General features: G+C 40.4%; 1 long non-coding RNA gene across 1 annotated transcript in view; it reads right to left on the reverse strand.

Moving 5' to 3' along the window:
• Nucleotides 1-461: 461 nt before the first annotated feature.
• Nucleotides 462-24,553, reverse strand: part of LOC144236371 (uncharacterized) — a 60,122-nt gene continuing 36,030 nt past the window's right edge. Inside the window, exons 2-3 of the long non-coding RNA XR_013336497.1 lie at nucleotides 6,270-6,418; nucleotides 462-795 (exon numbers count right to left, since the gene is read on the reverse strand). This is a non-coding gene — a long non-coding RNA (uncharacterized LOC144236371). The remainder of the gene's footprint in view (nucleotides 796-6,269; nucleotides 6,419-24,553) is intronic.

The raw sequence follows: 24,553 nt of genomic DNA on the forward strand, positions 1-24,553 counted from the left end.
AGACCAACATTAAAAATGAGATATTGAGGGGCGTCTGAGAGGCTTAGTCAGTTGAGTGTCTGACTCTTGATTTCAGCTCAGTTCATAATCCCAGGGTCATGGGATCGAGCCCCATGTTGGGGCTGAGTGTGGAGTCTGCTGAATAATCTCTCTTTCTCTCTCTCCCGAGACAGGTGGCTCACTCACTTAAGTGTCTGACTTCAGCTCAGGTCATGTGATCTCACAGTTTATGAGTTTGAGCCCCGGATTGGCTCTCTGCTGTCAGGGCTGAGCCCTCTTTGATTTCTCTGTCCCCCTCCCTCCCTGCCCCTTCCCTGCATCCTCTCTCTCTCAAAAATAAATAAACATTAAAAAAAAAAAGACTTTCTCTNATCTAGTATTTAGTCAGTGTGTCTTCTTGCTCAGTGTTTTACCAAACACGGAAGAATTTACAGCCTCACACACGCAGGTCAGACATAATATAAAATAAACCAAATGTATTTAATGATGGGCAAACCCCAGTGATGTGACTATAACTTTTCTGCTCCATTAAAAAATCTCTTTGCATTTTTTAGGACATAGGGGACCTTCTCCTGTTGTTCCAGCCAAGTCCCTACCCACACAGAGGTAACCTCCCTTTTCTATCACAGGAAGGAGCCCAGGCCCTTCTTAGGTGCGTCGCGTTGCTACATGCAGTCAGGAAGCGCGGGTCGGCACTGGGAACCGCTCACATCTGTGTCACTGAGGCTTGAGGAGTCTGGAATTTCTGAGTTACAGGGCTGCCTCCGCCAAAGACTTCCTGGCAAAGTGTTTTGTCTGCAAAACAGAGACAATAATGAGGACCTCATATGGATTTTAAGAAATGCCCTACACCCTGGAAACTTCTTTTGGAAGAAGTAAAGGAAGAAATCCACTCTTTCCCTAGGAAAAAAATAAGTTTCCACAGCGGCTTTAAACTTTGTCCCTTGTAGAACACATTAAGAGCTGTTTTTAAATGCAAGAAGGGACTGATGACAGAGCCGAGTCCTAATGGTCTGGTCTTTGAAGTTCTTGAGGGGTCCTCCCTGGTTTTACCACTGCAATCCTGACTAATCAGCCCGGTGAGTATGCCTGAGTTTAGCTGGTGGAAGACATAGATTCTGAGGGTGCAAGGTCTTTGTTGTGTATGGGCTGAATTGTGTGTTCCCCAGATTCATATGTTCAAGTCCTAATCCCCAGTATCTCAAAACGTGACTGTATTTAAGTTAATGAGAGCTTTACTGAGGTAATTAGTTCAATGAGGTCATATGGGGTGGACTCTAATCTAATAGGACAGATGTCCTTAGAAGAAGAGGAGGTTAGGACACAAACATGCCCAGAGGAAAGACCACGTGAGGCCCCAGGGAGAACACAGCCATCTACAAGCCAAGGGGAGAAGCCTCAGAAGAAACCAATCCTACCGACACCTTGATCTTGGATTTCCAGATTCCAGAACTGTCAGAAGATAATGTTGTTTAAGGCACACAGTCTGTGGTGCTTTGTTACACAGCCCCAGCAAAGCGAAACACCATGCAAGTCTTCCCATCCCTTGATGAGAATGAGCCACCACACATCCTTCCGTTTTAGGAGAGATGCATCCTGGCAACAGGTGACAGCTGATCAGACAGTTTCCACTCTTTGAAGAAGGGGCCCCTCGTCTGACATTATGGTGGTCTTCCTTTTCTTATTTTTCTATCTGTGCATTTTAACACAGCAAATGACAAAGCCAAGGAGCAAGAGACTGAGCAAAGTTTCTAGGAGAGCTCCAGCCACAGAGCTAGCCCTCCGGGAAGCATGACACCACGCAGCTTCACACACCTCACAACCCACCCCATCTGTGACTGGACAGGTGTGTCCCCAGGTTCTTGGAAGGGGCGCTTGGCACAGAGAGCATGGGTGATGTCATTGGGGTAACACAAAGTACACGTTTCTGTGAGTTCGATGGTTTTTGCCATTTGTGGAATCAAGGAAGCAAACCTTCCTTTGGTTGGTCTTTGGATCCACGTTTAGTCATGTCTAATCCTCTCCTATCAACATGACATCTGGTCAGCTGAAGCTTATTCCCAACATCAGGAGCCTTCTTTTGCTTTGCCCTGCCAGATGACACTATCTGATCCTGCTACATTTGTTCTATTTGTTTGCTGATGCTTCTCCAGATTTGGGACCCGTAGTTGGAGGAGGTGCTCAGTCTTTCCGATCTCAAGAGCGGCGTGGTCAGTGATGTGTCCAGAAGATGATACAGTCACTTGATCACCCTTTGATATCATTACCTGGTGATAACTTGGTTAAATAAGTGGCCCCCCAATCCTGTGGTCCATGCATGACTTGGCATGGTAGAAAGGCAGTTTCTTCCTGGGCTGCTCAGGGGCAGTGGAACCCCACCTCCACACACCAGGTAGGACCACAAGAGGGGCCCAGCGGCCAGGCCCAGCCGCTGCACCCAGCCCTGATCTCTCACAGCCTTCTGACCTCCCGAATCCTGCTCTTGACTCACTCACAGCGGCCACACCTCTTACATTACATTTTTTTATACTACTTTAAAAAGGCAAACTCGTTAATATGTGCCTTGAGGATTTACAAAGCTCACGGTAAAATATGTTTTGTTTTCACAGCTGTGCTCACACACTTAGATGAGGCCATTTTGAGGGAGATAGTATGATGTAATGCGGGTGACAGCACAATTGTCATCCTGCTAAAGGGGACAGTATTGTGATCTCAATGGAAAAGAAAAGTGGGGCTTTCATCTGTAAGCTCAGATCCCACTTACCGCAATAATCTCAACCTTTGAGTGGGGCCAGGAGTGGAAATTACTACAAGCTGTTGAATACAGATGACATCATCTTGCCACCCACAAATCTTACCAGTTTGACAGCTCAGAAGAAGGCATACGGCTAGAAGGAATACAACTCCAACTAAGTCAACACGTTTTGTGTGTTTCAAAGGTTTGCACATTCTCTTCTCCATTTTCTGATTTGGTTTGGCAACTGCCACCACAGTAAAATGATGACCATGACAACAGCCATTAGTGTCCCCAGAGCCACGACGAACAGCACCCTCTGCATGGGATTATGAGAGTTTAGAGTCCTTTTCCATAGAGCTCTCATGACATAGGGCTCCAGGAGGCTGAGGTTCCGGCGGGTGTGGGTGCTGTCTTGCTGTTAGTCCTCGTGCTGTTTTCTCGGCCATAATGCTGGTCTGGTGCCGGAGTCGCACTCCAGCCAGTACAGGGGTCCCTGAAGGATGGATGGTGTCGGCGAGAGAGGAATGAGAGAGCCATGAGATTGTTTCTGGTCACCAGGCAGGCATCTCTGCTCTGTCTGAGACTCAACTTTATTTTATGATTACGTGTCTGGGGAACAGCCCAGAAATGGCATTCTGATGATAAATTCTTTGATCAGTAAAAACTTTCCAGAACATTGATATGCATAACCTTATTATTATGATTTAGATAAGGGTACTCATGCTCATCATATGAGGAAGGAAGGTATCTATAGCATTCAAATACAAACAGGATAATGTTTTTAGCGTAGTAAAGGGAAAAGTTAGTTCTCTGTGAGCAGGGGTCAATAGCCTGTTTATTGCTAATGGGAAGTATTAAGCAAAACAGGTTTTTCAGGAAACGCAATGTTTGCTTCCATAACCACAAAAGAAAACATCTAAACATTAGCCACAGGGCTTATAGTTCCTATAATGTCATCCATACCCAGGAATAGTACATCAGTCTGTACCGAAGTTATTATTTTATTAATGTAAACCCAAAGGCAATAGCTGACCTTTCTGTGTCATCGATTACTTACTCCTGATCACTATTTCCAGATTACTAAGCATCAGCATTTTCCCAAGCTACAACAATTTTCTTCACAAGGTACGATTATCATACCAGGGCCAGAATTAAGTCACTCCCAGAGGCCAATCAACAAGGTGCTTTGGGGGTCGGTGCTCAAGCAGAAACAATTGAGTGGGGGTAGATATCAGTCCTCATCTGACAGCAAGACATCATGCAAACTTGCCTTAACCTCACAAGGAGTTTTCTCAACTAGTGAGTCCAGAATGGCTCCCAACAGTCTGGGACTTTCCAGTTAGGCTGCCAGAGTTGGTATCTGCCACATGTACACAGAAGTTGTCACAGGTCCCAAAGAGAGGGCTTCCCGCCTTCTGATTCCACAGCTGCTCTCCTGTGTTTGGTGGAATGCGGACACATAGACACCTATGCTTAAATTCTCTTCCAATAAAAGACACACACATCTTTACATCACCCAGGGCTGCATCTACCTTTGGAATTCCCGGCACTGTACTTCTGGATAGGGTATATCCACATTATGGAACTATATAGGCTGGTAATCATAAAAATGGAAAAAAAGAGGGGCACCTAGGTGGCTCACCCGGTTCAGTGGCCAACTCTTGATTTCAGCTCAGGTCATGAGTTTTGTTAGTTTGAACCCCCACATCAGGATCTGCACAGGGGTGCCTGGGTGGCTCAGTTGGTTAAGCGTCCTACTTCAGCTCAGGTCATGATCTCATGGCTCGTGAGTTTGAGCCCCATCTCGGGCTCTGTGCTGACAGCTAAGGGCCTGGAGCCTGCTTCAGATTCTGTGTCTCCGTCTCTCTCTCTCTGCCCCTCCCCTGCTTACACTCTGTCTCTCTCTCTGTCTCAAAAATAATTAAACATTAAAAGAAAAAAAAAAGGATCTGCACTGAGCCTGAGGCACCTACTTGGGATTCTCCATCCCTCTGCTCCTCCCCACCCCCAAGCTCGTGCTCTCTCTGTCTCTCTCAAAATAAATAAAGAAACTTTTAAAAAATGCTAATAAAGAAAAGGAAGCAATTTCAAAGGCACAAATAGCACTGAAGTCATAAGACACCCTTGACACAAATGAGGCCTGGGGAGTGGTGGGGAATCCATAAGTGTCTCATTTGCTCACTCTCAGGGCTTGGTCTGGCATGTTTAAGATTTAGTGGAAAAACTGGTTTTAATCATGTTTTAATCATCAGTTTCTTTCTTCACCATCTACTATTGTTTCAGTGGCTTTACAACCAATGTGTTTTGATATCAATGTAATGCTTTAGCAGTTAACCTCTTCAGGGACAACTGTAATTCCTGAACCTGGGTGAGAGGGTCCCTGTGCAACAGTGACACCTCTGGTTGGGAAGACTCTTGACTCCTGCTGGTCACAATTTTGAATGACTGAGTATTGACACTTTCATTGGGGCTCATAACCCTGGGAAACGTTTTGGGAATATTGATTCCACAGGGCCTCTGAGATCTTGCAGAAAGAAAGTCAACAATACAAATTGTTACTCAGAAAAGAAAAAAGGAATTAAGTTTTCGAAGTGTTGAATGGTCTCCTCTCTGACTGTCCCCCAGTCTAGACCCTTCCACCACTATCTATAATGCAGATGACAATCATCTCCTGTTAGTCTTGATATTCCCCTCAAAGTACCAACTCAGTAAATGTTTGTTGTACTGAATTATGCCCTCAGAAAGGCTACCAGATATGAGGCACTTGGATTTATCCTGACTAAATCTCCAGAAAGAGCCACTAGAGTATTTGCTTTATTCATGAATTTAATATACACATTCAGGTACACCATTCCTTATATGAAAACTTCAGGGTCAAAATATGCCAGAATTTTTTGCATTTTCACAAGTTAAAATGGCTCATGTATTATGTATGATGTAGATGTTCTCTCAGTGTGTGCATTTAAAAAAATATATAAGACAAAGGGACACCTGGTTGGCTCAGTCAGATAAGCTTCTGACTCTTGATTTTGGCTCAGGTCATGATCTCATGGTTTGTGAGATCGAGCCACACATCAAGGCTCTGCACTGACAGCAAGGATCCTGTTTGGGATTCTCTCTCCCCCTCTCATTGGCCTTCCCCCCGCCCACACACACACATGCACATGTGTGTGCACTCACACTCTCTCAATAAATAAATGAAAACAAGAAAAAGAATAAGGACTAACCTTCATTAAGGTTATGTTTTACCATCTAATAAGTTTGCTGAAAACTTCAGTTAAAACTCTGTTTTTAAAGTTTCTTGGATTTCAGAATGATGGAGGACCACGGACCCATCTTACAAGGGAAGAACAAATTAATAACGTCTTTTACATTAAATTTCTAAAATTGATAATATATTTCTTTTACAAAATGCCATAGTCTTATTTCTGTACTCTTTCAGATTTTTAAATTTTACAAGTAATCTGTTAATACGTGTTCACTACTTAAAACGCCAATAATAGAGATAAAGCCAAAGCCAGAAGTGACTCACCTTCCCATCTCAGTTTTCCCTTCACAGACTCCATGACCTTCTGGAAGCTCCTCGGCATACATCAAAGCACACCAGGACCTCATCTTTATGAAGTCCCCTTGCACGGTGGCCTCATTTCCATCTTTTCCATTGACCCTTTCTTGTCAAATCTTCAGTGATACATAAGGAATATTTGTCCCCATGTGGAGAGATAAAAAAAGTCAGAGTGAAAGACATTTAGATATTGGCTGAATGTGATAGAGAGCCAACGAGTGGAAACGATGGTACTAGAACCTGAACGTTCTCACTCTTCATGTTCTTTTTGTTTCCTGCCATCACAGCACACTGTCCACTGTCCCGTGAACTCCTAATACCATGTGTAGGGCCAGGCAGGGGTCATTGTGCAGAGACATGCTTTCATCTAAAAGAGGTGTCTCCTTGGATCAAGGTAGGCCATCTCCCAGATTGCTAGGAACCCCATTCCCATCCCCCACATTTGGGAACAGGTTACCCTGGGAGCTTCACACAGTCTTGGAAGTTCTCAAGCACGTCACTGATGGAAATTTGCCAGATTTCAATCATGTCGCATCCTATACCTATAGCAGCTCCTTAACTGGACATTTCACTTGTTTTAAACTTATGGCTATATTCTTACAAATGGGTGCAATTCACCAATTTTGGTCTTCTCATATCATCATTTTCATAATCATATTTGTGCCATGTCTTCCTTTTTTTCTGTTTGTCTTTACACTGAATTCTAAGAAGTAGGAATAGGCAGTCTTCTTCTCCTATAATTGGCTTCTATGGCTTAGTCTGTGCCTTCCCAGCCCAGAAACACATCTGTCTCTGCAACATACAAAGCCTTTTCCATTCAAGGAAGAAATCTTATAGATATATTCTGAAGCATAAAAATCTCCAAACATAATGTCCTCAAGGCAAGTAGAGAAAGTTCTCAGGAATAAAGGGTCATCGTGAGAGATGAGAGTTTATTTTACTAATCTGGCATCAAATGCAGCCTATTAAAAAGAGATTAGTGCTTATTAACAAGATCTGGTGTTGGAGGCTGCTCTGAACAGGACACTATTTGTCAAGAATGCCTAAGGAACTTATCCTATCTACACAAAAACAATGGAAGAGTACTGTCAGCCACATTGTGCTTAGGGAATTATTTCTCACTTTAATCATTATATTTTAGAATAAATAAAATGGTATAGAATATTTGAATTTGTTATTTGCCACAATCAAGAGGAATCCATTGCAATCCCCCTTCCTTTTTTTTTTCAGAATGTTCCATCACTTTCCTATACAATAGGGGTGAATTTTTTAAAGTCTTTTGTTCTTCATTGAAATATGTGAAAAGGACAGGAAGGGACAGGTAGTTTCTTCATTAGTAATTTTAGAAAAAGATCTACTATTTATATAATTCATTGTGTTTTAGAAAAAAACTCATCCTAATTCTTTTATTCAATCAGACTTTTGTAGAACTGAAAAAGCAGATTAAATTGTTGTTTAAAAGAGGGAGGCCTGGGTGACTCAGTCGGTTGAGTGTCCAACTTGGGCTCAGGTCATGATCTCATGGTTGTGAGTTTGAGCCTCGCATCAGGCTCTTTGCTGTCAATGCAGAGCCCACTTTAGATCCTCTGTCCCTCTCTCTTTTCATCCCTCCCTCACTCACATGCTCTCTCTCAAAAATAAATAAACATTTAAAAAATTGTTACCAAAAAAACCAAAATCAACCAAACAAAAGAACCTCCCCAAATGTCATTAGTTCTTTGCTTAAATCTCTGCAAAATTGAAATTGGCTAGGTGGAATGAGCTTCATTTTCTCGCACTTCTAATCATTCATCATGCTAATCCATGCGGACATGGATGTCAAAGGTAGATGGCAGGAAGAAGGGAGGAATGAAGAAGTGAAGGAAAGCCTGACTCAGAGCAGCAGCAAGGGCTTGCGTGGAGCCAGATTGGAAAATGCTCAGTAGCATCAATATGGTTTGGTGACTGGGAGTGAGAGGGGGTTGAGTAAGGGAAAGAAGGTAAGCAGGAACCTGAAGTTTCTAGATTGGAAGCCACTCTGAGAGAATAACTTGGCTGTACTCTGGGAGATGAGAAAGAGAAGAAAAAGAAAGGACAAGAAATAAGGAAAGTGGTGAGGCCTGAGCTGTGGTGCTGAGAGAGGGAGAGAGGGCTCTCTGATGGGGGGTCAGGGGGAGAGCCACTAGTAGAGCAGTGTCCCCCCCATCCATGTTTTCTTCTTCTGTCCTGAGGCAGATAATCCTCAGGTCATTCCAATATGTCGGCGGTCAGTAGTAGCCTGATACTACATCACAAAGTCGACATTTTCGTCGCTTCCTCTCCTCATGTAGGCATTTTATCAACTTACATCATCACAAGAAGGGTGAGTATGGCACAGGAAGATACTTTGAGGGAGAGAGAGAGACCACATTCATATAACTTTCATTACAGTATATTGTAACCATTCTATTATGATCATTGTTAATCTCTTACCTCATTGACACATTAAACTTGATCACTGGTATGTATGCACAGGAAAAAAACATAGTATATATAGGGTTTGGTATTATCTGCAGTTTCAGGCACTCACTGGGGTCTTAGAGCAGATCCCCTGGGGTCAGAGGGGACCACTGTTTTTGCACAAGCTGAGAGCACAGTGAACCAGTCTTGCCCAGTCAGCTCCAGGCTCACCCATCTGACCTCCTCACTAGCTCTCAGTATGCTTGAGGCCCCCGGCTCATTACCTCAGTTGGGCCTTTCCACCTCTGTGGCCTTCTATCGCTGGTTGCATCCCACCTCTAACCAAAGTCTCACCATTGAGTCTTGCCCACTGCCAATCCTTTAAATTCCAATACAAATTGTATTGCATCACAGCCTTGGTGGAAACTGTTAAAGGGTTCCTACTACACCAGGATAAAACCCAAATCCCTGCCTCTGCCTCATTCATTTCTTACCATTCCTAGCCTCCCCCCTCCAAGACATCGAAGCCTCTCAGCCACTGAGAGTGGACACGTTCTCTATTTCCTGTCCAGTTCTTTGCCCAGGCTGTGTGCTTGGCCTACAAGTGCCCTTTCTGTAAGGCCAACTCGTTGGGTGAAACTCAGGTGTTGGCTCCCTTCAGAAACACTCCCTGATTTTCTGACCCACTAGTCAAGCAGACACTTCTCTGTTCTCTAATTCCACCTCTTCACCTTTCCTGGGGAGTGTCCCCCGACGGCTATCTGTGGATTGTCTATCTCCTTCCCTAGACTAGAAACTCAAGTGATGTCAGAGGTTGCTTTTCTTCAATTTTGTTTCCCCAAGGCCTAACCCCATTCTGGCACCCTCAGTAAAGATCTGTGAATTAATGACAAAGATGGTATCTTCCATTTGAACGGAGAAAAGGACTTTTGCTTGATGGTGGAAAAGCTGCTTCTAGTGTACTGCTTTTCCTTTCCCTTGTGAAGAACAGCAGGTGGGACGTCCACCCATCTCTCAAGGCTGTGCCATGTCACATGGGAAAACAAACAGCTTTTATGTGAATGTGTGGCAAACAAAATGTGTGTGTACTCAGGGAGAGCCAGATTCCAGGAAGCTAGTTACCCCGACTCCATTTTAGGGTCTATCTTCCTCCAATTACCCAAATATTTCTTGGAAGTCCTAGTTTTAAGAGTCAAACACCAGGATCTTTTAAAGAGGGAACCTCTAAAGAAAATTCTTATAGAAGGGAGAACTGTCACAAGGAGGTGACAAAGGCATGTAATTTCTCATAATCCAGCCACTCGACGGCAATTTGCGGGAACACAAAGGAGCTGAAGGAAAGACAACACGTGCGTGGGCACACACGTGCGCATGCGCAGGCAGCCAGACTAATAAGAGGACATCGTTAACAATTTGGAAATCCTATATTAAGCATTTCCACATATTTCGAAAACTGTTCGTAAAGACGACTTTAAAAATAGAAGCACCCTTAAATAACTCAAGCAGCTCTAAGTGCCATTTGAAAGTTGAATGCTTAATTGCCCTTGAAAAGGGCACGGAGAAGACTTTTCACAGTTACTATCATCCCTAACCAAAAATTATTTGTAAGGACCTGGCACATGATAAGTGTTAGATACGTGACTTACAAATATTCTTGTTGAATATATAAGAATCACGTTTCCTTTAAAAAGTATTATTTCCAATTTTAAGAAGTATTATACATACACACACATATATAATATATGCCATAAACAACAGTAATAATAAATTTTAAAGTACTAAATGCAGTCAAAGATACTGCTAAATACTAAATACTAATCACTTAATTTACGTTACAAGTTGATAGGTTTCACCACCGCCAAGTCATACCTCACTTTATGGAATAGAGATCTTTTGTGAAAGTAAATTTATGATTATTTTATCATCATTAGCTTTCCTTGTAGATTTAAAGGTGTATTCCAGCATGTGATACATTTGAGCAATACAAATCACAGTGGGGGAGTAGGCACACTTTTAAAAGTCATGCTTTTAATGGAAAACCTATTTAAAAAGCAGCATCAATATTTATAACTCAATGTATAATATTGAGACTTAAAATATGATTCCAGGAATTATATTCCCTTGGGCCTAGCTAAATCTACAGAAACCAGAAGAGTGTCCTACTTTAAACTAAGTCCATGATTTTATTTCCACCTCAAGGCAAAAAGTTCATTTTTTAAAACCACATACTTATCAAAGAGCATTTATAGAAGGTACCATGGATGGTACAAGAAGCTTTTTTAGTCTTAAAAAATGCTATTACCTTAAAAGCTATTCCAGAGTCACTATAAGTGCTTCTCTGAAATGTGTAGCTAGAGTATGAACTCAGAAAGCCCATTATAAATGACTTGTAAGTGATAAAATGAGGGACACAATAGAACTCCCAACTAGCACCAACAGCTGACCAAGGTAAATATACAACTACTTCCCCACCTTCTAAGCTAACAGAGGAAATATGATTAAATATTTCAAAGTACCGATAAGCCCACCAAAGTGCAGGTGATATTTAACTATGTTTTACAGTTGGATTCTGCACAGAAGAAAGAACTCAGTCAATTACCAGTTAATTCCTTTTCTGTAGAATCCATACATAAGTCTTTCTCAGGTATGGCTGGAGTTGAGGAGACTCAAATAATGTTAGGGTTTTGTTTTGTTTTTAATATATGCACTTGGTATTTTTGTAAGAAAATATTTTTTAAGTTTCCAATTACATTCACCATTTTCTCTATGGAAAAAAAGAAGTAACAGATATAGGACAAAATGATTCCAGAAAGAAAGTCTTAGAATAAAATCTAAACCAATGAAGGAACAGGAAATATTATGAGTCGGGGAGAGGTTTGAGGTCAAATTTGCCTTGGTCCCTATTCTTCTTCTTATTATTATTATTACTATTGTTATTGTTGTTGTTGTTGTTGTTATTTTGTCTCCCTAGAGGAATCTTTACAGTTCTCCAATATTTAGCCAAAACTGGCCTATTCTTAGGTCTTAAAAAACAAGCAGAATCTCCTTTTGTGTCAGTAGTATATTAGAGGTGACTCCTTAATGTCCTCATTATTTGACATGCACATTACATATTATCTTTGTATTCATTTTATCAATAGTTGCAGGACAGTTACAAGGACATATAGAAGATTTGACCAATCTCTTCAGTGCTAATACTGAGAGCATCCAGAACTTTCTGGAAACTTTTCCTGGGCTGATGGTGACTGCTGTATGTCTCAAGATGCCCAAGCCCAGAAGAGTGTAAGATCTTCAGATGTGATCTCCAAGCTCAAGTATCCCTACGTTGCTGAACTAGACTTGTTCTTGCTACTAATCTTTCTTGATCATTCCTCAGTCATTTGTCTTAGAACCTGAATGTTACAGCGATAGAAGGGGGCTACAGAGTAAAAAAAAAAAAAAAAATTTGTAGGGTCAGTTTTTACCTATAAAAACCTTCATTTGAAATTTATACTTACACACATTTATTTGAATTGATTTCTTTGAGTTGAAAGACATGCATCACCTCCCCCAGTGCCCAGTAGGTACCATGAGCCCAATAAAGTGTCCCAAGGTTTTGCCGGTTGGGTGAATTCCTGGCAACTCCAAAGCTGCAGCTGCTAGGGGGTCAACTCAAGAAGAGTAACACTGCTCACTCTGTGTACTAAACGAATGGGTTGTTTACATAATGGAAAAGTATCAGATCATCATTATGTCCATTATGTTATGGAAATATAGACACTGAATGCAAAGAGAATATTCTCTTGGCATTTCCATTAAAAGTCTTAAAATTGTTCAAGCCCTTGTTTTCAGAACTATTTCTAAGAATTAAGGAAATATTCTGAAAGATTCTAAGGAAATAAACTTGGAGGTTACAAAATATTTTCTTGCTTGTTGGGTTTTGTTTCATTCATTATTATAAACAACACATGCTCATCATGAGCTCTTATAATAACAAAAAAATTAAATTTGATTAAATACATTTGTGGTTAAAACACCATGCAGCCACTTAAAATGATGCCTCAGTAGAATATTTAATGAAAGGGAAAGTAACACACAATATATTAAATTAAAAACTGCCACAAAATACATGCTGAGGAAGATGACACAAACAAATGGAAAGGTATACCATGCTCATAGACTGGGAGAATTAATATTGTCCAAATGTCCATACTATCCAAAGCAATCTATAGGTTTATTGCAATCCTTATCAAAATGCCAGTAGTATTTTTTCACAGAACTAGAACAAATAATCCTAAAATTTGTATGGAACCTCAAAACAACTAAAGCAATCTTCAGAATAAAGAACAAAGCTGGAGGTATCACAATTCCAGATTGTATGATATACTACAAAGCTATATTAATCAAAATAATATGATATTGGCACAAAAGAAGACATATAGATCAATGGAATCAAGTAGAGACACCAGAAATAAACCCACATCTACATGGTCGAGTAATCTACAACAAAGGAAATGAAAATTATACAATAGGGAAATGACAGTCTTTTCAATAAATGATGTTTGGAAAATTAGACAGCTACATGCAAAAGAATGAAACCGGACAACTTTAATACATCATACACAAAAATAAACTGAAAATGGATTAAAGACCTAAGTGTGAGATCTTCAACCATAAAACTCCTTAAAGAAAGCATAGACAGTAATCACTTGGACATTGCCCTTAGCAACATATTTATATCTCCTTGGGGCACCTGGCCAGCTCAGTCGGTTAAACATCTGACTTTGGCTCAGGTCATGATCTCAGGGTTTGTGAGTCTGAGTCCAGTGTTGGGCTCTGTGCTGACAGCTTGGAGCCTGGAGCTTTCTTTGGATTCCGTGTCTCCGTCTCTCTCTCTCTGTCCCTCCCCTGCTCATGCTCTCTCTCACTCTCAAAAATAAATAAACATTTTAAAAAGTTATATCTCCTCAGACAAGGAAAATAAAGGCTATGATAGACTATTGGAACTATGCCAATATAAAAGGCACAGTGAAGGAAATAACCACCAAAACAAAAAGGCAACCTAATGAACGGGAGAATATATCTGCAAATGATATATCTGATAAGGGGTTAATATCCAAAATATATAAAGAACGTATACAACTCAACATTAAACAAATAAACAATGCAATTTTAAAAAATGGGCACAGGACTTGAACTGACATTTTTCTAAAACAGACATCCATACAGCCAAAAGACTCATGAAGAGATGCTCAACATCATTCATCATCAGGGAAATGCAAATCAAAACCACAATGAAATATCACCTGACACAAGTCCAAATGGCTAGTATCAAAAAAGACAAATATATCAAGTGTTACTGAGGATGTGGAGAAAAGGAAACGCTTGTGCACTGTTGGTGGGAATGTACATTGGTACAGTGACTGTGGAACACAGTATGGAGATTTCTCTAAAAATTTACAATAGAAATACCCTATGATCCAGCAATTCCACTACTGGATATTTACCCAAAGAATACAAAAACATTAATTTGAAAAGATACATGAACCCCAACGTTTATTGCAGCCGGGATATGGAAGCAACCCAAGTGTCCATCAATAGATGAATTAAGAAAATGATACACACACACACACACACACACACACACACACACACAGGAATGTTACTCAGCAGAAAACAAAATGTTATCTTCCAATTTGTGATAACATGGATGAAGCTAGAGAGTATTATGCTAAGTGAAATATCAGACAGGAAAACACAAATACCATATGATTTCACCTATATGTGGAATCCAAAGAACAAAACAAACACACTCTTAAATACAGAGAGAAACTGGTGGTTGCCAGATGCTGTGGGGGATGGGCAAAATAGTTCATGGGGAATAAGAGGTACAAACTTCCAGTTATAAAATAAAGATATTAAGGGGCACCTGGTTGGCTCAGTCAGTTAAGTGTCCGACTTCGGCTCAGGTCATGATCTCACAGTCTGTGGGTTTGAGCCCCACATCAGGCTCTGTGCTGACAGTTCAGAGCCTGGAGCCTGCTTCACATTCTTTGTCTCCCTCTCTCTCTGCCCCTCTCCTGCTCGCTCTCTGTCTCTGTCTCTCAGAAATAAAATAAAGACATAAAAAAATAAAGATATTAAGATATCTCTTTATCTTTAAAAAATAAAGAGACTAAAAGCACAGCATAACAATTGTAGTCAATAATATTGTAATAATGTTGTACGGTGACCACACTTAGTGCGGTGAGCACTGGGTAATGCATAGAATTGTTGAATCAATGTGTTGTACACCTGAAACAAACAGAATATTGTATGTTAATTACACTTCAATTTTTAAAAATCAGAAGAAATAAAAACACATGCAGCACCTGAACTTATTTATTAAATGAGATACTGCATGTGTTAAGCTTAGCAATATTAAAACTTTTAATATACAATAAATGTTAACTATCATTATATATATAACAAAAGGCTAGAAAACATATTCTGAAAGATGAGTGGTATCTGGATGGTATCTGGTTGTATCCAAGTGACCAGGATATGGTTAATTTTATTTTCTTCTTTTTGATTTGTGCATTCAGAATTCCTCACAATAAATATGTAAGAAGAAAACCTAACAAAAATTACTACTCCCCAGAACTACATTCTTTTTTGTAAGCTTTTATTTAAATTCCAGTTAGTTAACATATAGTGTAATATTAGTTTCAGGTGTACAGTATAGTGATTCAACACTTGCATACCACACCGGTGCTCATCACAACAAGCTCACTCCTTAATGCCTACCACCTATGTAGCCCATTCCCCCCGACTCCTCCCCTCTGGTAACCATCAGTTTATTCTCCATAGGCAAGAGTCTATTTCTTAGTTTGCCTCCCTCTCTCTCTCTCTCTCTCTCTCTTTTCCCTTTGCTCATTTGTTTTGTTTTAATTAATTAATTTATTTTGAGAGAGAGAGAGAGAAAGCCTGAGAGAGAGGGCGAGAGAGAGAGTCCCAAGCAAGCTCTACACCCACAGTGCAAAGCCCCACGCAGGGCTCAAACTCACAAACCGTGAAGTTATGGCCTGAGCTGAAGTCAGACAATTAGCCAACTAAGCTGCCCAGCGCCCCTCATTTGTTTTGTTTCTTAAATTCCACATGAGTGGAATCATATGATATTTGTATGATATTTGTCTTTCTCTGACTTATTTCACTTAGCATAATGCACTCTAGCTCCATCCACATTGTTGCAAGTGGCAAGATTTCATTCTTTTTGATCACCAAGGAGTATTCCATTGTATATATATATACCACAGCCTCTTTATCCATTCATCAATTGGTTGACATTTGGGCTCTTTCCATAATTTGGATATTGTTGATAGCACTGCTATAAACATTGGGGTGCACGTGCCCCTCTGAATCAGCATTTTTGTATCATTTGGATAAATACCTAGTAGTGTAGTTGCTCGGTCATAGGGTAGTTTTATTTTTAATTTTTTGAGGAACCTCCATACTGTCTTCCACAGCAGCTGCACCAGTTTGCATTTGCACCAACAGTGCATGAGGGCTCCCCTTTCTTGCCAACATCTATTGTTTCTTGTGTTGTTGATTTAAGCCATTCCAGAACTATATTCTTAAATAAAATATGGATCAATAATCAATTTAGATTCCTTTTTTAAAGCACCTGTAACTAATTTTTATATATTAATATGGGTATATATTATGTTTATCAGAAATAGTTTTTTAAAATATTATTTTTAAAAATATATACTCTACAACATCAAAAGAAATAAATTTTTTTAAATTTAAATTCAAGTTAGTTAACATACATTGTAGTCTTGGCTTCAGGAGTAGAATCCAGTGATTCATTTCTTACATATGACACCCAGCGCTCATTCCTAAAAGTGCCCTCCTTAATGCCCATCACCCATTTAACCCCACAGCCTTCCCTCCAGCAACCCTCATTTTGTTCTCTGTATTTAAGATTCTCTCATGGTTTGCCTCCCTCTCTGTCTTTATCTTAATTTTAATAAAAAGGAAAAAAGAAAGGCTTACTTGTAGAACTGTATGACAATACCTGACTTTCATGTGACTTCATATTATTGTTTTCTTCCCCAAAAGTTTGTATATTCCAACAAATCAAAACTGGGTATTAATTATACTCTTTTTTTTTTTTAATTTTAGAGAGAGCAAGTGAGCTGGGGAGAGGGGCAGAGGGAAAGAGAGAACTTAAGCAGGGTCCATGCTCAGCGAGGAGCGTCATGCAGAACTTGATCCCACGACCCTGGGATCATGACCTGAGCTGAAATCAAGAGTTGAATGCTCAACCGACTGAGCCACACAGGCGCCCCATATTGTGGGTTTTTTGACAGCAGGAATTATTTCTCACTGGCTTTGTATTCTTAGAACCTGGTCCTAAACACATCCTCTATATTGGTTAAATAAATAGGCTAACAAATGTCTAGATATGTTTTGTACAATCTGTATAATTCTCCCATATGGAGCTATTCATTCACATTAAGAAACATTTCTCTCTAAAAATAAACTTGGAACATGGACAAACCAAGAGGATAGCATTTAGAAAGTGAGTTCTACAGGCTGTTTTCCATGATCTTCTTTCTACACAACCAAGATCATAACTGTGTAACAGAATTTCAAATGGCTTGGATTTACCTGAATAACCAATGGTAAGGTTTATGGCCTTGGGCTAGACTCTCTTCCCCTGAACCAAGCAAACTGACCTGAGAGGTATCAGAGAGGATGTCCTTGGACCCTGTTAGTATCATGCTGTAACCGACTGATCCAACGGAGCATGTTTGCCAGTGTCTCTCGGCCTGGTCTGTGCCAACTCAGTGAGATATCCTGCAACTTATCTACAGTGGATGGGCTGTGGGTATTACATAGTCCTTAAATGAACCTTTTCTTATAGCCTGCCTGTGCCATTCACTGCCACATGGTTCTGGCTTCCAGAATCCTTCCATGCATACAGGCTACTCCCTGCCTCTGGGATAATACACCTCAGCGGAATCCACCCAAGTACAGCCTTGATAAGGTTCAAAAGCTCCTCTCAGAGCAGGAAATCATTAACTTCTGAATTTCCCAGGCTAATTTTATGGATTAACCATCAAAAGGAAACTCTTGATATTGACAAGTGCTCATGTCGTTTTCTTACTGAAAACCTAGTGTTAAGTAAATAATCACAACTACAAAGTAAAGAAGAAAAGTGGCACTTTAAAATGAACTCAGATGATTCAAAAGTTTTAGCTATTGCTTCTAGGAGTTAATCATGCAATGACATATTTCCTTTCCTAAATAAACGTTGACTTTTTGACATCCGGTGTTGGATCTCTTACACTTATGGATACGGCTCAGTTCCTGGAGAGAGTGGAGTTAGTTACACAGAATGAGCCATCACACCACACCTCAGTGTGCTCACCACTAGGACACTAATAAAGGACCCACAATAATTTCACAAGTTTCATCTCTGTAAGGAGTCCATAAGAGGAAAAATGGTTCTTAAACATAAGAGTGGAAAGGGAAGGATGGAAAATTTTCTTAGAATAAATACAGATTTGGTTTATTTACTCTGTGGGGATAATGCAGCACTAAGCATATTAAGTGATAGCTTGAAGAATAGATTTGTATGCTAAAGAGCCTAATTTACAGCCCAGACTTCCACAGATCTTACCCTCTACAGGTTATAATAATTCAATTTCCTTTCAGACCTTACGGTCTCTCACTTTAGAGACTAAAATTCTCCAGAATTTCCTGTCATTATTTTTTTCCTAGTGTTAAGGGAAGGAAGGGTTATATAACATACAAAGTTGAATTCTAAAATAAACAGAGTTCTTAAGATATGAGGCCAAGAAGGAAAAGAGGCTAAGAATGTATACTGGGCATAATTAATATAGAAGATAATTAGTTTCATAAAACAAGTTTACAAACTATCTTTAAAGAGAAAGTTTATTAACTACATCTGCATAGCTAGAATACAGATTTGAGAAATTTTAGGGGAGAAAAACAAAGTTGTAATCCTCTTCAAGAACTGGAGTGTGTCTATTCTTGGAGCCTCTGAAACTGTGACCTTAGCTTTTAATTCATTCAACAATGAATGTCTAACTATTTGCCAAAGAAGCATTGAAGATGTGGCAGAGAGAACAGACAAGGCATTTGCTCTTATGGGGTTTACAGTCTTGTGAGGGAGAGGGTTCATATACAATAAAGAAATAAAGAATAAGATCTTTTCAGATAGTGCTAAATGTTATAAATAAGCCAGGGAAATGTGGTAAAGAGAGGGAGGGTGGAGTGGGGAAGGCATAACCTGTCTGAGGAGGCAGCAATGAGCTGAGACATGAGTGACCAGAAGGAAACAGTCCAATGTATTTAAAGAATGGAAAGGACAGAGAGGCTGTATAGTGACAGAAACAAGAGTAATTAGCAGTGAGATCAGAGGGGCAGTGAGAACAAACTCATGCAGGACCTAATAGGCGCTGCTGAGGAGGGATTAGGATTTGATCTGTAAAGTGAAGCCTTTGGAACATTTTAAGGATGCTGATATTCAACAAAAATTATAAAACACGAAGAGGAAAAAGAAAATGGCCTATGCACAGGGGAAAAAAGCAATCGATAGAAACTGTTCCTGAGGAAGCCTAGATATTGAACTTACCAGACAAGAACTTTAAGTCAGTTACTTTGAATATATCAAAGAAGAAAAACTAAAGTATGTGAATGATGTCTTACTGTCTCACCAAATAGAGAATATCAATAAAGAAATAGAAAGTATAAAAAGGACCAAATAGAAATTCTGAAACTTAGAAGTAAATTAAATGAAAATTTTAAATGTTTTGATGGTTCAACAGGAGATTTCAGCAGGCATAACAAAGAATTCATGAATTTGAGAATTCCAAGGTCAGTTGAGCTCAGTGGAGATTATCCAGACTGAGGAACAGAAAAAAAAAAATGAAGAAAAATGAACAGAGCCTCAGAGACCCCTAGGACATCATTAAGTACATCAACACATGCATAATTCCAGAAGGAAAAGGGGGTGTGGAAAGAGTAGCTGAAAAAAAATGGCCCCAAACTGCCTAAATTTGATGAAAGACATTAATATACACATCCAAGAAGTTCAACAAAACTAAATAAAATGAACACCTACACACATGATGATCAAACTATTGAAATCAAAGCCAAAAAAAAGCCTTGAAAGTACCAAGAAAGAAATAACTCATCATGTACAAGTGACTGTCAATAAGATTAAGAGATGATTTCTTCTAAGAAACCATGGAAGCAAGAAGGCAGTGGGATGCTATATTTAAGGCACTAAAAGAAAAAGATAGTCAATAAAGAATTCTATATCCAGCAAAACTATCATTCAAAAGGGGGAAGTTAAGACATTCCCAGATAAACAAAAACAGAACTGTCACTAACAGAATGGCTCTAAGAAATACATTAGAAATTCAGAGTCTTGGGACATCTGGGCGGCTCAGTCAGTTGAGCATTGGGTGGCTCAGTTGGTTGAGCATCTGACTCTTGATTTTGGCTCATGTCATGGTCCCAGGGTTGTGGGACTGAGTCTCATGGCAGGCTCCATGCTGGGTTTGGATCTTGCTTGGGATGCGCTCGCTCTCTCTCTCTCTCTCTCCCCTCCGCCGCCCCTCTCTCCCACTCACACACTCTGTCTCTCTCTCTGCCCCCTCTCCCATTTGTACTCTCTCTCTCTAAAGTGAAAGGAAAGAAAGAAAGAGAGAGAGAGAGAGGGAGGGAAGGAGGAAGAAAGAAAAAAAGGAAGGAAGGAAGGAAGAAAGAGACACCTTTACCTCACACCATATAAGAAAGCTTATTCAAAATGGATCAAAGACCTAAATGTAAGAGCTAAAATGATAAAATTCTTAGAAGAAAGCATAGGCATAAATCTTCATAACCTTGAATTAGGTAATGGTTCATGGATACAACACCGAGAGCACCAAAACAAAATAAAAATAAATAAACAGGACTTAGAACTTCAAAGAACTATATCAAGAAGGTGAAAAGCTGACACAGGAAAATATTTGCAAGTAGCATATACATACATATATATATATATATATATATGTATGTATGTTTTATGTATTTCTGAGAGAGAGAGAGAGAAGCATGAGCAGGGGAGGGTCAGAGAGAGAGGGAGATACAGAATCTGAAACAGGCTCCAGGCTCTGAGCCAGCTGTCAGCACAGAGCCCGATGCAGGGCTTGAACCCACAAACTGTGAGATCATGACCTGAGCTGAAGTCGGACGCCTAACCACCTGAGCCACCCAGGCGCCCCTATTTTTTAATGTTTATTTATTTTTGAGAGAGAAAGACACAAGTGTGAAAGGGAGAGGGGTAGAGAGAGAGGGAGATGAAGAATCTGAAGTAGGCTCCAGGCTCTGAGCTGTCAGCACAGAGCCCAACACAGGGCTCGAATTCACGAACGGTGAGATTATGACCTCAGCTGAAGTCGGAAGCTTAACTGACTGAGCTACCCAGGCTCCTAGCAAGTAGCATATTTAATAAGGGACCATATCTAGAATATATAAAGAGCTCCTACAACTCAATAGTAAAAAGACAAACAATCCAATTTAAAAAGGGCAAGGTGAATAGACATTTCTCCAAAGACACATACAGATGTCCAATAACCACATGCAAAGATGCTGAACATCATTAGTTATCAGGGAAATGCAGATCAAAACCATAATGAGATACTGTTTCACACCCTCAAGAATGGCCATGAATGAGAAGCCAGTGTTGATGACGACATGAAAAGATAAGAAACCTCTTAAGCTGCTGTTGCAAATACGAAATGGTGCAGCTACTTTAGAAAACAGCCTGGTGGCTCTTCAAGTGGTTAAACACAGAGTTAGAGTATGACTCAGAAATCCCACTCCTATGTATCTATCCAAGAGGAATGAAAACATATGCCCACAAAAACTTTTACACAAATGATTACATCAGCATTATTCATAATAGCCAAAAGTTGGAAATAAACCAAATGTCTATTAACTAATGACGGGATACATAAAATGTGGTAATATTCATATAATGGAATGGGATGTGACCAAGTAAGTACTGATATAAACTACAACATGGATGACTCTCAAAAACATTATGCTAAAGGAAAGAAGTCAGTCACAAAAGACTGTATATTACATGATACCATTTATATAAAATGTGCAAAACAGGCAAACATATAGAAATAGAAAGCAGATGAGTGGTTGCTTAGGGCTGGCAGGGATGAATGGGTAGAGGGAGGGTGATAGCTAAGGGGTATGTGCTTTCTTTCTGAGGAGTTGGGCTGTGCACATATCTGTGAATATACAACAATCCACTGAACTGTATACTTCAAAAGAGGAAGTCATATGATATATGAATAATATGTCAATAAAACTGTTCCTTAATAAAATAGGCTGGGAACTTTTGGAAGGCTCAGTTATTTAGGCGTCAGACTCTTGGTTTTGGCTTAGATCATGATCTCACAGTTCCTGAGATCGAGCCCCGCATTGGGCTCTGGGCTGACAGCGCAGAGCCTACTTGGGATTCTCTCTCTCTCCCTCTCTCTCTGCCCCTCTCCCACTCTCTCTCTCTCAAAACAAACAAACAAACAATTGTGAGGCTGATCTTGCCATAAATTATAAGCCTACCATATTTGGAAAAAGATAGGCCAAAAATGTCATCCCTCCCCAACTGTCTGAAACCTGGGACCAAAATGTGGATGCAAGCTGGCCATCGACTCTGTGGTTACCCTACCCCAAACAAAGAATAAAGCCCTCCATCTTCATCCCATCACACAGCTCTCTTTTAGCCATTACTCAGAAATAATGACAAATGCAAGAAAATACCCAGGGCAGGAATTGGTGGTGGGTGCAGGGTGACATAGTCTAGCAAAATTTATGAACTCTAAGAATAAAAATGATCTCACATGAATTCCAGATAGGGAACTTCCTAGAAAGATTTAAAAATCTGATTAGTTTTGGGGGCACCTGAGTGGCTCAGTCAGTTAAGTGTCCGACTTTGACTCAGGTCATGATCTCACAGTTTGTGGGTTCGAGCCCCACGTTGGGCTCTGTGCTAACAGCTAGCTCAGAGCCTGGAGCCTGTTTCTGATTCTGTATCTCCCTCTCTCTCTGACTCTCCCCTGCTCACGCTTCTCTCTCTCTCTCTCTCTCACTCTCTCAGAAATAAATAAAACATTAAAAATTTTTTAAAAATTAAAATCTCCTTGGTCTTTAACTTTAGCTCAACAAATCTTTCCCATGTGAAAGTAACAAATGCAAATATTCAGAGGTTAATGAATAAATCAAAGGCAGATCCAGGCTTTGAGGAGTCTAAAACTAAAACAATTTGAGGGAACTTCTTTAAAAACATGTAGAGGCTCGTGGCTGGCTCAGTCAGTACAGTACGTGACTCTCAATCTCATGGTCATGAGTTCAAGCCCCTTGCTGGGCATGGAGCCTCCTTAAAAAAAATATTAGCCTGGATGGCTCAGACCATTAAGCTTCTGACTGGCTTAGGTCATGATCACATGGTTTGTTGGTTTGAGGCCTATGTTGGGCTCTGTGCTGACAGCTCAGAGCCTAGAGCCTGTTTCAGATTCTGTGTCTCCCTCCTCTCTGTCCCTCCCCTGCTCACACCCTGTGTCTCAAAATAAATAAACATTAAAAAAATTTTTTTAATGTAATATTACAAATGCAACTTTAGGGTTGGAGTGGGGGCAGGGGGGGCACTACAAGTAAGAAGACCCATGGCTTACACTTTGGGAGCACATGGTAGCTACCTCTCATCTGAGTTGCATTCATTCCCTCTTGAAAAAATCATTCGAAGGTATAGTCTGTTTAGTTGACTAAGATATCAAATAAGCCAAACAAAAAAAGCATTCGCTGGGAGCACCAGAGGCAGTTAAAGATAGTGCTATAGAAAACACTATCACAAATATAGTTGCTAAACTCAAGGCAGACGTGAAAAATAACATTTGAAAATCAATATGCATATATTTACAAGATATAAAATAATAACAGTAACCTCAGTTCCAAACTCCTGATTATATTAATGAAGACTGAGATTTGAGGTGCAAGTGCATAGTGGTAATGAAGAAGAAGAAGCTATTTAAATTTCAGACCTTACATGGGAGTTGTGGGTTAGGAGGGTAGGTCAAAAAGCATCTTTATAATTTTTGAGTCAGAAAATGGAGACCGAAGGGACGCCTGAGTGGCCTACTCGGTTAAGCATCTGACTTCAGCTCAGGTCATGATCTCATGGTTTGTGAGTTCAAGCCCCGGGCTCTGTGCTGACAGCTCAGAGCCTGGAGCCTGCTTGGGATTCTGTGTCTCCCTCTCTCTCTGCCCCTCCCCCTCTCATGCTCTGTCTCTGTCTCTCTCTCATTAAAAAAAAAAAAAAGGAAATGGAGACTACTGGAGAGTATTTTTGAAAAACATTAAGAGCAAACCCTAGTGAAATTCTGGTATAGTTAGGTATAGTTAAGCTCAAAGCAAGCTGTGGGTTAAAAGTAAAGCTAAGTGACATCACTGAGATGGTGACACGGGCTCTTCCCGAATTCAGACTGCCTCATAGGGACAACTAACAACTCTTCAGGAATAAGAATCACTGAAAGAATTCTAGAAAACAGGTATGAGGCTAAAGCGTCTCTCTCCACAGAGACCGAGGCAGGCTGTGGGGGCCGGTAAGACACGCCGCTGCCCCTCCCCCAGCACAGGGCAGCGGCGCGTGCAGACGTCCCCCCGGAGCCTCGGGTTTCTCCGGTGGGAAAAGTCGACCAGGGCCGCCCCCACCCCCGGCACTGTGGGTTGCTCTGTGGGAGGGCCCACCCTGATCTTGCCCTATAGGGATTGCAGGGGAATCGGCG

This window comes from Crocuta crocuta, unplaced genomic scaffold (assembly GCF_008692635.1).
Source record: "Crocuta crocuta isolate KB4526 unplaced genomic scaffold, BGI_CrCroc_1.0 scaffold24, whole genome shotgun sequence".
Classification (NCBI taxonomy): domain Eukaryota; kingdom Metazoa; phylum Chordata; class Mammalia; order Carnivora; family Hyaenidae; genus Crocuta; species Crocuta crocuta.